This window comes from Dipodomys spectabilis, unplaced genomic scaffold (assembly GCF_019054845.1).
Source record: "Dipodomys spectabilis isolate Male_0828 unplaced genomic scaffold, ASM1905484v1 ptg000370l, whole genome shotgun sequence".
NCBI classification, from domain to species: domain Eukaryota; kingdom Metazoa; phylum Chordata; class Mammalia; order Rodentia; family Heteromyidae; genus Dipodomys; species Dipodomys spectabilis.
In genome coordinates this window covers 2,295,309-2,306,920 of record NW_024871047.1, presented here as the reverse complement: position 1 = coordinate 2,306,920, position 11,612 = coordinate 2,295,309, and the positions used below count along the sequence as shown (strand labels likewise).

The window sequence follows — 11,612 nt, the reverse complement described above, 5'->3', positions numbered from 1 at the left end:
TACTCATATAACTGTAACCCCTTTGTACAGTATGTTTACAATAAAAAATATATTAAAGGTTTTTCACTGATAAGTCTAGAATAGTAACAAATTATTTTCATTAAACAGAGGCAACCTTGAGAATGTTTGCTTCTATGCACTTTAAAGGCACAAGGACTAAGCTAGGTGCTGATGGTTCATGCCTGTAAACTTAGCTACTCAGGATGCTGAGATCTGAGGATCAAGGTTCAAAACAGCCTGGGCAGAAAGTCTGTCAAACCTCATCTCAAATTAATCAGAAATTGCTGAACTAGAGATAGGGTTCAACTGATAGAGTGCTGGCTATGAGCAAGAAAGCCGAGCAAAAGCCAGAGGCCTTGACTTCAAGGGCCAGTACCAGAGCACATAAAAAAGGCACAAGGCAGATGGCCTGGCGCCGCCTGGCATGGAGGGAAAAATCAGGAAGTGACATGAACACCATCTTGCGAAGCCCCAGGACTCTCCAGCTCACCTTGGCCTTGCTCAAACCTGATGTAGTTGCTTATCCACTGATTCTGGAGGCTGTTCAACTGCAGATTCTGAACAACAAGTTCCTTATTGTACGAATGAAAGAACTACTATGGAAAAGGGAAGATTGCCAGAGGTTTTACCAAGAACATGAAGGGCAGTTTTTTCTATAAGCAGCTGGCCAGTGGGCCAATCCGAGCCTACGTCCTCGCCCACAAACATGCTATCCAGCTCTGGAGAACACTGATGGGACCCACCAGAGTGTTTCGAGCACGCTATATTGCCCCAGATTCTATCCGTGGGAGTTTTGGTCTCATCGATACCCGCAACACCACCCACGGCTCAGACTCTGCAGTTTCAGCCAGCAGAGAGATCTCGGCCTTCTTCCTGGAGTTCAGTGAAGCACGTTAGTATGAGGAGAAGGAGCCGCGGCTGCGCTCTAGTGCAGAGGGAGGTAGGCCCTGTACCACTGATGCAGGATTCCTAGGACCAGCCTGAGACTTGTCACACTCTAAAAAGCCTTTTCACACAGCCCTCCAAGTCCAAACCATTCTTCCAAGACTAGAAAAGCCAAGATCATGGTGACATCCATGTAGGCATTACTAATCTACCAGAGGGTCTACCTCATCACTGCCTACTCTTTAGCCTCTGGCAGTCTACCTCTTCTCTAGAATGTTCCTGGGGAGTTAAGAAGGATGGTGATTCTTCCTTTTGCTGAGAACTATCCCTCCTTTCTCAAAAAGGAGCTTGCATCATGGTCTTGCCTAGAGAAGGCTGTAATTCTATGAGTTGTATTTTGGCCTGTTTTCCTAATAAACTCAAGTGTCCTAATGAAAAAAAAAAAGGCATAAGGCCTAAGAGACATTAACCATGGGGAGAGTTTCCTAATTGGATAGACTTCAAATTTTCAGAAAAGATGGAAGAAAAGATGGCTTATTGCTACGAGATTCCAGTCTGCTATAAGAAGATGGAATAAGCTGGGCACTGGTAGCTCTCATCTATAATCCTAGAAACTTCAAAGCAAGGAGCAGTCATGACTTAGGGAGTACTAGGAAAATCTACCACACTGTCTTGGTGAGCAACAGCCACATGGAGTGGCCATGGAGAGGGAAGGGATCTGATTTAGTGTAGGAGTTAGAATCTTTTCTGTCAAAGTGGTTTCTTGTCATAAGTACTGCCATTTTAAGGGTAGTTCTTATCTTTACAAGGAGCTATTTTTGTTAAGTCATATCCTCTTATAAGAATTGTTTTTCCAGGGCCTGGAGCCATGGCTCAAATGATAGGGATCCAGCTGAGCAAAAATTGTTTTTTTCTGCCAAATTGGCCAGGTGTCCTGGTTTTGGTTGATTGCTTAGATAAACTTTTTCCCATTTTTAAAATTATCTTTAAGTAGTTATACAAAGGAATTGCCATTTAACAAAGCAATTCTTTAATAAAACTTTTTTTGGCAGTCGTGGGGGCTGAAATCTGGGCCTGCATGCTGTCCCTCAGCTCTTCAGCTCAAGGCTAGGCTCTACCACTTGAGCCACAGCTTCACTTTTCTGCTTATGTGGTGCTGAGGAATCGAACTCAGGGCCTCATGCATGAGAGGCAAGCACTCTATCACTGAGCCAACTTCCTAGCCCAATAAAACTTTTTCAAATAAAACTTTTAACCCTTTCAAATTAGCCAACTACACAAGATTGTGAGCCTAACTTCTGACCAATCAGAACAAAGGTCAGTAACGCATTTGAGATAAAACCTGGGTAGACTGCCTGCCCAGTGTACTTACTTACTTGGCTTCCCATCAGTAGCATGCCCTTCTGCCAAAGTAAACTTTGCCTTGCCAAGTTGCTATCCTTATTCCTACATGACAGTCCAATATCCTAAAACATTTCCAACTGAGAAGTTTAAGTATCAGGGAGCTTAGGCAATGAAGGATGTGATGGCTGGTAGCCACGTGCTCTCTGGCAAGAGGCAAGTCCCATTACCTAAAAATCATTATAGAAATAAAGCACTGTGCCTTTGGTTGGTGGAGTACTCAGCCTCTGAGAGCTGCCTTCTGGTTGCTTGTATTTGCTACCAGGTAGCACTGAGAGCCCTGAGCACAAGTCATGAGAACCACACAATTTCCCCAGTTTCCCTCCTTCTGAGGGAATTTTCTGAGGAAATTTCTGAGAAGTGGCTAAAAGCACTGAGATCAGCCTGCAGGAACTGCTTGCTCACTGCAGTTTTTGCTAACCACGAGTCTAAGAGCACTAAGCACAGATCCTGAGAACCATGTGATTCCCCAGCCTCCTTTCATTCACAGGATCATTTACTGCATCTTAGAGATACCAGCAGACAGACCCTCATTTCTCTTCCCCCAGTTCAAAACTCAGTGCTGTTTGGTCTCCTTACTACCCAACACAGTTAGGGCCCACACCTAGGCCCTTGCTGCCCTTGGGGTTACAGACTGGGAAGCCCATTAGGCAAATGGAAACCTGACCAGTTTGAGAATTTCTTGAAGCCAGCAGCAGATCCTAATACACAAAGGGAAGCTTCTAAAGTAAATAGGCTGGGGGCATTGGCTCAAGTGGTAGAGCACCTGCCTAGCAACCCACATATACACATATAGCACCAATCTGTACACTAATTATACTATATACTATATACTATACTATGCTATAGTATACTATACAATACTATACATATACTATGATTCCTCCACCTGAGTGCTGCTAGATATCAAGACTGGTTCCTTCAGCATGTGGCTGAATGTTTGGCTGCTGAGCTATATGGCCTAGAAATGATGATAAAATTAGGTATCAAGATAGGGCATTTCCTTATGAATAACTTCCCCTGGTATTGAGGAAAAGCTTCCTAGATTGCTTAGGAGTTACTTCAGTATGGTATCTCAGCTAATTTCTACACAAACAGATAACTATGTGCCTTTTCCAAAAATATCTGGACCTTAGTCCAGAAGATCAAAGATTTGTTCTTTGCTGGGTGCTCCGTTTTAAGTTCTAAGTAGTTGCTTTCTATGATGATTATCCTATGTTCTTTAGAGTTCTCTTCATTCCTTAATAGCTAATTATCTAGTACCCCATTTTCTTTTTAACATATTTTTATTATCTTTAAGTAGTTGTACAAAGGAGTTGCCATTCAATAAAGCAGTTTATGAATACAATGCATCTTGATCAATGTCATCCCTTTTACCATTCTCTCCCATCCCTCCCAACCCCACTCCTTCTCTCAACTTTCTCAATTTTGTAGAATATACATTGAATTTTGTGACTGCCATCTCCCCTTGTCCTCTCTTTATCCTTCTAGCACCCCCTCTCTTGACCTCACCCTACCTTTTGATCACCCATTTCCTGGGGTTTATTTTGTTGGACTGTGAGTTAGCCTTTCTAAGGAATTATACTGTTTGAGTTCTCCCCTGAGTCTACCATACTTCAGTTCATACATTTGTGTACACTTGGTACCATCCATAGTGTTTACTTATATATTTATTAAATATATTTTATATTTCATTATACTATTTTTCATAGTTTACTATCCTACCTTTTATAGTTCAATATACTACCATTTCCTCATTCAAATTTTCTTATTTTTGTCTCTTCATTGCAGTTTGAATGAAACAATAAGCATTGTTTTGTGAATCTTTTGTTTCAGTTGTGAGTGTATATGTACTAGGCCATGACCATAAAATGTATTTCTTACTATGGGTCTTAGTTTAAGAGTCTAAAATCATTACTTCAGGCATACTAGGTACTTATCAAAATAAAAACAAGTTTCAAAATTTAGCTTAAGGAATATAAAAATTTCTCCAAAACAAAATGTTAACAAGGTATTTTAAAGGATACTGATAAAAACAAAAACAATCTGTCAAAATATGAGTCAAGTCTTATGATGACCCATCAGAAGCTCTTAAGATGCTCGCTCTTTAATGAAGTCAATTTTAAAAGATATGTGAAATATGGACAAGAGGGAATTTGACAAAGGATGATGCCACAAAAATCACAATACAGTAGCTTTAGGACTTCTATTAGGAAGGCTAAGCCCAAAGTTACAAAATGTTAATAACAATATGAAATGTTTTACTACATGATCAGAGCAAAAAACACTGAAGCATTAGGATCATTATCAGAGAAGAACCACTCAAGTTTCATCTTGTTTCATTTTCCTCTAAGAAGAATGATAAACTAAGAAAAACAGAACAAACATGGTTATGAAGAAACTGAAATATTTTATGATAGATAAGGATAAAAAATCTAGCTTTTCTGAAATAATGCAAATTTCCATATGATAAAAATGGTCTATGAGAGAAAGGACAAATTTACTCCTAATTCAAACATGCAGCAAAGTGATTGTCATAGTCCTTCATGTGTAGCAAAAGTATTTCACATGTACTTTCCATTTTGTCCCAAAGAATATTAGGGGACAAGTACTTGAGGCCAAGATTTAAGAAAGTTATAATTTTTCTCCAATGATATTCTAAGTTAAATTGACTTCTTCATTGTGAAGAATAAAATAATTACTGGTAGAATTGGTTATCATTGTCTTCATTTGTGCTATGATAAAGTTGCTTTCTTCTTAGTGGGAAAATCAGCATAGTAAATAAAGCACCAAAATAATACTTTAGCAAGCATTGTTTTACATAATAGTTTTGAGCTCATAGGCCACCCCAACCCCCCACCCAGAAGTGTCTCAAGGATTGCTAAGGCTATTTGGGCCACAGTCTCAGAACAACTGGTATATCAGAAAGAACAATGGGTTCCAGAATCATACAGGCCAGAAATTTAAATACTGTTTCTCCACAGGCTTTACAGCTAGACAAACCTCTTTTCTTTTGTCTTTCTATGGTTTTAATTCTTTAATAAACTTCATTTTCAGCATGGTTTTTAGTTCACAATAAAATTAATAAGACAACGTATCCATATATCCCCATTTCTACATCTTTCCCCACTACAAACCTATGGAGTCATGTGACACATACTGATATTATAGTCATTGACAAGTTTCATATACAATATTAGTCCCATAAAATTCTTGCCATCTAGTGATACAGTTGTCATAAGAGTCTTAGCATAATATATCTTACAGGATGATCCTGATATAAATCTGCTGTGCTGATGATTGAGACAAATAGATGAATAGACCTGGAAATGAAAATTAATAAGTATTAAAAGGGCCAGATCAGACATTAGAATATCAGAAAAAACTGGAAAATCAAAGTAATTAGCTCTCCTTCCCTCCACACTTACTTTTAAACATTAACTTACAAGAATGGATGAGTAAGAGGGACTATTTACATTTGCCTTTTCTTTTGAGATATTGCAAATCTATAGATTATTTACAATTCATGCAGAGATAGAAATAAAAGGCATGTCTGCAAAAGGAAAATCCTAAAAATTACTTATTGTCCCTGGGTTTTGAGGTGGGCCTATCTCATATCTCCATCTGCCTGGTCCACTAAAAATCATTGGATTAGGATTTGGTGGACAATATGACTATTCTCCCAACCCAGAAAGTATAAAACATCATTGGGTCCTTTACTCCCACTTCCAACTTTATCCTGATATACTAAAACAACTACTAAAACTTCCACCTTGTGAGACACTCCTTTTGGGCAAAACATTTTCAAATTCTTTTCTTGCATGGATCCCAAGGACCTATAGTTTTGTGTGAGGACTTGGGAGCTGAGGAAACCCCCTCATCCATCAACTGGTGACACCAATTATATAAGAATATAGCACATACAGGACATAATAGTTGAAAAAATTCAAGAACTATGTTAGTGATCAATGTGTTTACTATATTGATATTTTAGAGTGTACTCATACATTTTCTTAACTGTAAAACAAGATGTTATAATATACTGGCATCAGCCTCATACATACTGTTTCTCATGTCTTGATTGCATTGACCTATAATATGTAGGTTTGTTTGATGCTCAGTCCATGATGAAATTGACTGACACATTTCTCAGACTATACAGCTCCTCCCTCAGCCCCACCCATGTCTTTAAACAATTCATACTATATTTAGTGATATCACAGACATTTATTGTATAATCTTAGAGAATTCACATATTTGGAACCTGTTTACCACCTTAAATTTGGAATTAGTAATATTTATTTGGCTGGGTACCAGTGGATCATGTCTATAATCCTAGCTACTCAGGAGACTGATATCTGAGAATCACAGTTTGAAGCCAGCAGGAGCAGGAAAGTCTGTGAGGTTTATCTCCAACTAGCTACCAAAAAAAAAGCCAGAATTGGATCTGTGGCTCAAGTGCTAGAGCAGTAGCCTTGAACAAAACAAAACCTTAGGGATAGTGCTGAGGCCTAGAGCCTAAGCCCCAGGACCAGCACCAAAATAATTAATTATTATTATTATTATATAAAGTATCATCAAAAGGGGAACTTTAACATTACTTTGTATTATACCCAGTACATTTTTAGATATTGGTACTCAACATCTAAAAATTCAAAAGCTTTAACTTAAAAAAATTTTATTGACATAGAATAAAGTTGTCCCAGTCAAGAGCTAACTAGGATTGCAATCTGGGGACACAGATTTAAGCAATGTTGAAAGTGTGCTTTGAGGTTTTACAAAATGGAAGCTATATTCATAAATTGTAAATCTCAAGGGTGTTGGTAATTTACATCATTTGTTAGTCAGGAATCATGACTGAGGTTGGCAAAAGTTAAACTCTTTATAGGAAAGAGATTGGGCATGATCTTAAGTTCTGGGTAGTTTGTGGGAAGAGGTCTGTTATTACAGAAGGTTGGCACAGATGAACACCATTTCAAAGGTTAACCCACACCCAAAATCAGTGTGTCTGCAGTCCAATTCGAAGGTTCAGCTATGACATACCTGAAGTTTGATTTCCAGTGGACTCTCAACTACCCTTTTTGTGTCCCCCAATCTACTCTAGTTTTATCTTTTCCTTGACAATTTTGAAAGGCCCTAATATGGGTTAAAAGAAACAAGATGAAACCTGGTAGATATATATTAGTTTCTTTTAGCTGCTGAAATAAGTTACCACAGACTTAGTAGCTTAAAACAGACTATTTTCTTCTCTTACTGTTATAGAAGTCAGAAGTTAAAACATCAATTTCAAGGCTGGAAATGTGACTTATGTAGTTGAGCATATGGCTAGCAAGCATAATGCCCTTAAGTGACCACTCTCCTTCATCTCCCTCACTTATGATGTTACTAGGGCCAATCAAGTTAATTTAGAATAATCTTACTTTCTCAAAATCCTTAATAGCATCAATAAAGTCGCTTTTCCTATATAAACAATACTTACAAATTTCAGAAATTAACACTGGATAAATTGTGGAGCTATTATTCAGCCTCCCACAAAACATAAACGTCTGCAGCTTGATTAAAAAAACTCAACTATTCCAGCCAGGCTGGTGGCACATGCCTGTAATCCTAGCAATCAGGAGCCAGAGGCAGGAGGATCACAAATTTGAAGGCAGCCTGGACTACATAGTAATTTCTAGGCCAGCCTAAATAAAATACATAACAAGACCTTGTCCAAAAAAAAAAAAATCACCTATTTCAAGCTGAAAGTACGATAGTACTTCATTTGAAAACAAGATTAGTTGATATAATCATGGTCTTCAGAAGTTCACACTCGTAATCCTAGCTACTTAGGAAGCAGAGACCTGGAGTATGGCAGTTCAAAGTTAGCTCAGCAGAAAATTCCATGAGATTCCATATCCAATTAACCAGCATAAAGTATTGTCCACAGGGTAGACAACCAGCCAAGAGCAAGCAAGCCAAACAAGACTATGAGGATCTGAATTCAAATCCCAAATCCAACAAAAATACCTACCCTATTATCAAAAAAAGTAAATGTTTCAGAATGAGACACAAGACCTACTCAGATCACAGTGGAACTATTAAACTTTATATCCAATTGAAAAAAAATACAATGAAAAACTGGTCTATGCAGAGAAAAACAAGATGATAAAAGAATAGAAAATGTTGTTCTATAATAAATAACTATTATATATTATAATCATCCCAGTCACTGTTCTAGATACATTGCACATGTCAGCTCATTCAATCCTTTTAACAATTTTGTGATATTATATGTTAACTTCTATTTTCCAGAAGAATTAAGGCATAAATTAAGTGATGAACTCAGAATCACATATGACAGTAAACTACTAGGCCAGATTGAAACCTAAGCTATCTGAATCTGGAGCATATAATTTAGCCACCACATTATAATGTGGTGAAAGGAGGAGTCATTTCAGGAGGTAATAAAAATAAGTCTTTAAGTAACTGAAGGAATATCAGGGAAAAAGGGATCATACTTAGCTTGTATCAGGAAGAGTAAGACTAAGATTCAACTGGACATTGGTGGCTCATACCTGTAATCCTAGCTACTCAGGAAGCTGAGTGGTTTCATAATTTGAAGCCAGTCCAAGCAGGAAAGTCCATGAGACTCTTGTTTCCAATTAACCATCAGAAAGCCAAAAGCAGAGGTATGTCTCAAGTGGTAGAGCACTAAAGCAAATAATCTCAGGGTCAGAGTACAGGCTCAGTTCAAGCCCCAGGAGCAGCATGTATAAGCGCGCGCGCACACACACATACACACACACACACACACACACACACACACACACACGGCTAGAAATTACAACATTTGAAGGAATGAATAGGTCATTCTGAATCTGCTTTGTGAAATGGGGAATCTCCTGTCAGGACAAATAATTAACCAAAAGTTGAAAATGTTCTAAAATCTAGAGGAGTGCTACAGACTACTCATCACTCCTAGCACTAGGGAAAGATCATCACTACAGTCATGGTGGAAAAGCAGCCTGTAGTTTAAAAGCTCCCCAGGGCCGGGCGCTGGTGGCTCACGCCTGTAATCCTAGCTACTCAGGAGGCTGAGATCTGAGGATCGCGGTTCAAAGCCAGCCCGGGCAGGAGAGACCGTGAGACTCCTAAATCCAATAAACCACCAGAAAACTGGAAGTGGCGCTGTAGCTCAAGTGGTAGAGCGCTCGCCTTGAGCTGAAGAGCTGAGGGACAGCGCCCAGGCCCAGAGTTCAAGCCCCACGACCAACAACAACAACAAAAAAAACTCCCCAGGGGGAACTCCTGTATCCTAATTTCAAATGTCAATTCATCTTTTTCTCTTTTTGATAATCACTGTCAAAGAAAATTTTTAAAGAGAGGTTACAATATTCAGTAGTAACTTTAAAAGACTTTATGAATGTTAATTTCATTCAGCAGCCAGAAAATTTTACACAAATAATCTAAACCTTGGTAATTCTTATATGCTTTTCATTGTACTTTGATTGGATTATTCCCTCTTAGTACCTGGGGCAGACACCTTAGTACCATGGAATACCCAAGTTCTATTCTACGACCAGGATGACAGCCAGTATGCTGATCCACTCACAGAAGGAACTTCAAAACCACTTCATCCTAACTTTTCATCCACAAACTAGACAACAGTAGCCCACAGGGACAGCAGTGATAGCTTAGCAAGCCAACCCAATGCTGGCTCAGTGTTTGTAGGCTGGCACAAACAGAAAACAATAAAATGGAGACTAGTCATGTGAATAAAATAGCTGAACACAAGGCCTCAGACCTTCTTTTTCTTGAAAGGAGATGCTAATTCAACAATAGTACACAGACTAACATACTCCAAGAGGAATCCCGAAACCAGCTAATAAGAGGCCTACATTGCAGGCAAGCATGAATCAATATTAAAACCAGGAGGAAAATTTCTGTTACTTACTGGCCATGGTTTCTCTGCCTGGTTCAGCAAAGTGCAATCAGAAGAAAATGCTCAATTCTAGGCTTCTTCCTGAAGAGGAAAAAAGAAAACTAAAATACATGTCCAATATGTGGTTATTTGTGGTGGAGGACACAGGAGGTACTGACATATCTCGACTGAATATGCACAGATAGAAAGGGCTGCCAGTCTGGGGACCACTAATAAGGGCAAAAGTCTAGATTCACTCTATTACTCTCATGCAACAAAAGGGTAAAAACTCCCAACTTTCAGATACTCTTTCAAGGAGGGAAGATGTTGGAGTACCTGTTCAATACACTATTGTTTCAAGGAGCTGTTCAAGGGATACGTTTTTGCCAGTCTTAGATGCTGAAAGAACCCAACATATTCTGCATGCCTGAGGGAAGCTGAGAATAAAAGATGGCTGGTAACTTGCCACTGCTCCACAGTAAATATAGTGGCGCAGGTAAGCACTGAATACAGCCTGAGGGTAAGGGGAGAAGAGTGGAGTTAATGTCTAACATTTTACCATTTAAGTAATTTAACAGAATTGTTTTTATTTTACCAGATTCAAGGCACTGATGAAAACCAGCACACTCTAAAAGTCTGAGGAACACTAAGAACTAAAGCAGATGAGCAGTCTATGCCGTCAAAGAACATGCAGTACGACACATAAACACTAGAGGGAGAATGAAATTATAAAATAGAAAAAAAAAAGACCATAGTAAATTCTTTTAATTGGGAATTTTATACACACAAATCCAGAGAAAAGTTGTTGAAAATAAAGGTCGGAAACGTTCCTCAAATCTCTAACAGACCTACTGGTGAAATATTTTCCCTGTATAATGTCAGTAAGGATTTGGAGAAATGGTCATTTGTTCAAACACATTTTATAAAAATATGAAGAAATAAGGAAATGTGGGCCAAAGAACTCAACAGAACAAATCTCCAAGACCTGATGCTAAAAAAGATATGTGAATTATCTGACAAATTGACCAACAAAAAGATAATGAGCTCAGAAAAATGATGTATGAACAAAAAGGAGTCTATCAATAAAATAATAAAATTGTATTTAGAAACCACAAAATTCTGAGCTAAAGAATATAATACTTAAGCAAAAAAAATAACTACAGGACTTCAATAGCATCCTTAATAAATCAGAAGGTACCATCAAATGTAAAGATAAGACATTTGAATAAAATTATCATTCAAAGGATCAAAAAAGAAATACGTGAAAAAGAATGAAGAATAAGGGACTTTGAAAACACCATTAAGTAGATTACTATTCATACTATGGGTAAAAGGCGAAAGAAAGGAGAATAAAGTCTATTTGATAAAATTATGGGCAAACATTCCAAATATAAGAAAAAAATGGGCCTCCAGATCCAGGAAT

At 38.2% G+C, this 11,612-nt stretch overlaps 1 pseudogene; it reads left to right on the top strand.

The window, feature by feature from the left end:
* The first annotated feature begins 436 nt into the window (after window positions 1–436).
* LOC122096389 lies at window positions 437–9,929 on the top strand (annotated as a pseudogene).
* Window positions 9,930–11,612: the final 1,683 nt, after the last annotated feature.